At 52.2% G+C, this 5,718-nt stretch overlaps 1 protein-coding gene across 2 annotated transcripts in view; it reads left to right on the top strand.

Annotated features, from left to right (window-relative positions):
• HIP1 (huntingtin interacting protein 1) overlaps positions 1–5,718 on the top strand; it is a 41,531-nt gene that overhangs the window by 14,677 nt on the left and 21,136 nt on the right. The gene's annotated exons all lie outside the window — the stretch shown is intronic.

Below are 5,718 nucleotides of genomic sequence, written 5' to 3'. Positions count from 1 at the left end.
TTGATGGTGGAATACATTGAATCACCATGGAATCGGTGGATCCAGGATATGGAGGGGCTGCAAGTGGAAAAGAGAGGACAAAGTTGGGGGCCATTGGTGGGGGTAAATGGCCCCATGGCTGGAGAGAGATACTTTATCCTCATAGAGGGTATTCATTCTCACAGATCTCTGGGGTCCCCACAGACGTCCCCAGTCTCTGCTGGCACTAGGGATTATCCCAGCCCAGGTCCGGGATTTTGCCCTTGGCCTGACTGAACCTCATGAGGCTCCCATGGACTCTCTGCTCCAGCCTGTCCAGTTCCCTTGGGATGCCCTGCCTTCCCTCCAGCCTGCCGATGGTACCACTCAGCTCAGTCTCACCCTTTCTATGGGTTTCCAGCCCTCCACACCAGGTAGTAAACAGGAGTTTCATCTGCCCCATTTGGATGGGAGGATCTGCCTGGCTCCTTGMAACATTGACAGGAGTTTTAACAGTGAGGGGGGAGGATGCTGTTTATCCTACCTCTCTCTTTCCCTCTTGCATTTTTAATCCTGTTGGCATTGTATTGCTGCTCTCTGAGCTCCTGCTCACCTTGGAGCAGCTCCACTGAGCTGTGTTCCACATGGCTGTACAGTTGCTGTAACACCAACAGGGATGGATTGAACAAGGAGCTAAAAATACCAAACGATCAATAATGGCACTATGAACCCAGCTTTTGCTTTTTTCTTTCTTGTTTTTTTTTAAAGGAAATCTGTATATTGACAACACAACCAAGTGGCTTCCTGTAAATGCGGGAGGGATAATGGAGCTGGGCTCCCTGCCCACATGCTGGGCTGGCAGCAGCTTCACCCACACCCCTGTCCCATGGGGATCACGTGGTGAGCCCTGGGAGCCCTTCATGGATCTCCTGCCCGGGGTGATGTGGAAGGGCTGCTCTCCTCGCCGCGCTCCATGCTGGTCCAGTCATGGGAGGTCGGTGCTGAAATAACCCCTGGGCTGCCCATTCCTGCCTGTTCCTGTGCACTCTGTGCCAACACAGCCCTGGGCACAGCCGCCAGCCCTGGCCCCGTGCCTGCTTCAGCCTGATCTGCTTTTTCCTCTCACTTTCCATGTCCAGGAAACTGCAGCATTACAAGGATTTGAAAATGGCCTTGAGCTGTTAAAGCACTGCTCGCAAGCAGATATTTTTCCTAAATCAAGATTTGCAAAGGTATTTGGGTATTAGCTGGCCAGGGGGATTTGCAGAAGTGTAAGAGCAGCCAAATACCTTTTAAATCTGCCTCTGTGCCAGTGCAGGGTTGGGGCTGAAAGTGGCTGGTTCACAAGACTGTGACCATTTGGGGACATTTTTTCCATTCCCAGTGTCAGCATGAAGGTGTTCCCAGGGTTGTTCACTGATAGATCTCTTTGGAAAATCATGGTAGGGTGGGATCAGCCCTGAGGGATTTGGTTGTACTGCAGTGTCTTGAGTCCAGAGAAACTCATAACCTCTAGCTCCCCAGTGCTGCTCCATCCCTGTATCCTGACTAATCCATGATGTGGTGCTGGCAGTGGGGAAGGTGCCTGGTGTAGGTCTTGGCTCTGTTTCGGAAAGACTTGGAGCAGTGCAGGAAAGCTGCTCCCTGTTAGAGTGTTTTAACATCCCATTCAGTGGGGAAAAAAACATTGCCACCAATGTGGTAACAGCAAGGTGGGTTTTTCCTCTAAGTCCCACTATCCCAAACACCCCTGATGCCCAGCATTCAACCCCTTCCTCCTAAAATGCAAGCTTGTTGCACAGCCTGCACTGTTTATCCAGCTCCAAGGACCAGACACCAAACCCAGCCTAACCCAGCCTCCTCAGCACATCCCCCAAGGGAGTGCTCCAGGGCTGGAAAGCTGCTGGAAAGAACTGAAACCTGCAAAACAGACAATAAATTATTTTCTTTCTAAGTGCTTGGTGGTTTTCCCAGTGAACCTGCTATTCTGCTTAGAGCTCCAAAAATCCCAGGATCCTGGAGCTCCCATATCAGAACATTGCTTCAGCAGTATTGGGCAAGTTCAAGCTGTGGGGCAGGATTAGTTTATGGTGAGCTGAGGATGTGGGTTTAAACTGCTCCTACACTGGAGGACTTGGGAAAAAATACCATTCTCTGAGGAAAACAAATTTAGGAGTCTGAATGTGAGGGGTTGGTTGAGAGCACAGCTCCAGCTTGGTTCCTTCCCTTGGGGAAGACTTGGGAAATACAGAGATCAAGAGGGAGCAACAGATATTATTAGTCATCCAGGAGGGAGGAGGCTTGCAGGGGAAGAGGGTTTTTAGTGGAGTATTTTTAGACCTGGTAAAATGAACAGAAGGAGAGGAAAAAAGAGGGAAGGAGACCTTTGAGAGGCACGTAAATGCTCCCTGCAGCAGCTTGGCCCGGGCTTCCCACTCCTGCCCTGAGCATCAGCTCAAGCGGAGATTTACTCCAACAGAAGTCAGAGATGTAAAAGCAATAAAAGCCAAAGCCTTAGAGAGTGTTTCTGAGCAGCCTCTCTGGGCTGCAGTGACAAAAGGCCACATTTGCCGAGACATTTTCCTTAATTCCCATCATTTCAATGGGAGGCGGTTGCCGAAATAGAATTTAAAAGCTGCTTGCAGAGCCTCYGGCGGGTGGGGGAAGATGCTGAATGTCTCTTCTTTTTTTGTCCGTCGTGATCGGACCACACGTACCATTCCTGGCAGCTGGCAGGAGAGTCACAGAGCTGCAGGAAGATGGAGAGTGCTTCCAGGGTGGAGAAAAGGGACTTGGAGTGAAGCACCCAAGGAGATTCAGAACAGCCAGGGGGAGAGAAGGGATCTTCACCTCTCCAGATCAGCTTGGAGAATGATGAATGAAGGCCTTCAAGGGACAGGGTGAAGCAAGGAGCTGCCTCCCCCTCTGGTTCTCCAGGGAAGTAGCCTTTGCTTTGCCTTCCCTGCTCCCTGTGGGAAATGTTCCTACCCCAATGGAGGCAGTGCCTGTGATGTCCTGCAGTAGTCCAGGAGCCCCATCAGTGCATCCCTCCTAATTCCCTCCATCCCACCTGGAGAGGCTTGCTAGGGCTTCTGCAAGCTCATCCCGAATTGTTGAGATAGGATGCAGCCCKGGAGAGGGTTGCTGGAGCCTGGGATATGAAGCATGGGGGTTTGCACATCTGAGGGGATACTCTGTATATCCCTCCACTCTTCACAGGAGCCTCTGGAAATAACCCCGGAGCACAATGGGGCCAGGAATGTGTCCTCACAGTAATGCAGTGAACCACAGCAAGGAACTCCCCTGGGTAGAGTATGAAGGAACTTCCTTGTACCTCAGTGGATCCCTGAATTGGTGGGATTTGTCCCCATAGGCTACAGGGGCCCTTCTTGAGCTCTGGAGTGGTTGGGTGCTGTCATTCCTCAGTGCTTTTCATCTGCTCAGTGCTTCCAGCATTCCTGGCCACTGGGGAACTGAGGTTTCCCTTTGCTACCAGGACCGTCCCAAAATTGCCTTTAAATTAATTTCCCAATTTCCTCCTCAAACTGCYTTGGCTCTTATTTTTGCCCCGTGGCTGAAGCTCCCTATGACGTGAAGTCAGGTGGATTTGGAGCTCTCTGCCTTTGCCCCAAGTGCTTCCTGATACTGTCCAAACTCTGGGCTTTGCCAGCTGGAGCAGCTCAGCCGTGATGGACCATACAGCAGCCGTGGCCTCAAATACTCAGATGTCTCAGCTCTGCAGGAGACTCTGGATAGCAGCACTAATCACCTTTCCCCTGAGCTGAGCATTTTGTTCAGGGGGGAGCTGGTCTGAAAGCTTGATTTGGAAAAATAAGGTTAATGATGACGATCTGATTTTAATTTGGGGGATTAAGGAGGGATGCTGGGAGCACAAAGCTGGCAGCGGGGGGCAGTCTGGTTTGGCTGCATCCAGGTTCCAGTGGTATTAGAGCATGTCACCAGCTTCTGTAGAAAAAATGGATGTATCTGGCTTATTATTTTAGAGGCTATTTTCCATGCAGGTGGCATTGTAGAGAAAGTCCCATCCATCCTGTGCATGTGGGAGGGACTGGGTTTGGTCCAGATTATGCTTTGGGTTTTGGCTGTGCTCTTTGCATAACTGCCTTAAGGTCTCTTCATGCAAATGAACCATCAATACTTGACCAAGTGCTAATTGCAGCACTGTGGCCTCTGGAAGCTGTGGCTTGGCTTCTTGGTGACTGGACATGGTGCCCTGGAAATCCTGGACTGCATCTGCAGGACATACTGGGGCTTTGAGTTCAGAGTGATGGTAAACCCATCTAAGAGGGAATTAATTAATTCCAGGATCCCTTTAAAACAGGGGAAACACTAGGCTGGGGGCTGGACTATACAGCAAGGATGTAAGCTCTCACTTTTCGTGTTGAGAACCACCGCTGGAAGTTGCTTGCTGAGAGGCTTCATTGGGGGGCGGGCACAAACCCTGACCCCATTAAGGCACCTGTGACAGAGGCAAGTACCCCCAACAGGGGATACCTGTGATCAGGGCAGGCACCTGCCYCCAGAGCACTGATCCATGCTGGTTCCCAGGTTTAGAGCAGCTTTCAGACTCTGCTCCTGAAGGAATTTGGCTGCTGCTTGAAACCATCTGATCCAGCACAACACATTTGGTCCAGCAAAAAACCCATGAGCTRTGTGCTCCGAGGCAAGCAGTGCTGATGAACAGTGCTCTGTCGATCTGTCTGTCAGTCCCAGGGATCTCACAGGGGCTCAAACAGCCACCCGAGCAAAACACAGCCTGGTGTTGTCCCTAAAAGCTCCCAAGGCTGGGATGGTGGACTGAGTGGTTGTGGAGCTGGGTGTTGGGAGAGTGCGGCGGTAGCAGTGCTCTGTCCCCTGGGGGATGTGGGATCCTGTTATCTCATTAAGAGAGGCCAAATCACCATCCCGGAGTAAGTGGCTGAGCTGTGACTAGACTGCTGTAATCCCGAGGGATTAGTGTGTTGACTGGGCTGGCCCCACARCAGCACTTTGTTCTTTGGGCTCTGAAGCATCTCCTCTGCCGGCAAGCCAAGGGCCCGGGCCATGCTTTGGGGTTGCTTTTAGGGGATTCACTGAGTGATGGAAGAATTGTTTRGGTTTCTTTTGTACCTCCCACTGGAAAATGTTTCTTGAGCTCCAGGAGGAGCTGGGAAAAATCAAAATCCTCCTGCCTGAATACTTTCCTGTCCCTCAGCAGGGTGGTTGTGGTGGTCAGCAAGCCATACCTGCTCATGTGGTGGGCTTGGGCCAGGGACTCGTTACCATACTGGTTTAATTGCTTTTGTTGTCGGAACCAAGATGCCAGCAGCTGAGTGGACTCTGGAACAAGCGAACCCTGAGCAGATCCCAGCCAGTCCCGGCCAGTGTATCTTCACCCCCAGCCACTCAGAAATGGGGCAGGAGGTGGGACAGGGGATGGAGCAGGGAGGCTGATAGGGAATGGACCAGAGGGCAGACACAGGGGTAAGGCATGCGACAGGGGGTAAGGGAGACCTCTGGCAGTGGAGTAGAGGGTCAGGGTGGGGCAGGGGATGGAGCAGGAGGGTGCAGATGGTACGAGGGATGAGGCAGGGGATGGAGCAGGAGGGCAGGGATGGGGCAGCAGATCTGGCAGTGCGGCAGGAGTTCGAGTTGGGGTTGTGCAGGGGATGAAGCGGGGATCTGGCAGTGGGTCAGGAGATGGAGCAGGGCGGCAGGTCTGGGGGTGCTCCCCACCTGCTCACCGTTCGGCCATCACCC

Source organism: Malurus melanocephalus, unplaced genomic scaffold (genome assembly GCF_030028575.1).
Source record: "Malurus melanocephalus ecotype Western Australia unplaced genomic scaffold, MMel_1.1 scaffold_86, whole genome shotgun sequence".
Classification (NCBI taxonomy): Eukaryota; Metazoa; Chordata; class Aves; order Passeriformes; family Maluridae; genus Malurus; species Malurus melanocephalus.
The sequence above is the reverse complement of the archived record's forward strand: the minus strand, read 5'-3'. Positions and strand labels throughout refer to the sequence as shown.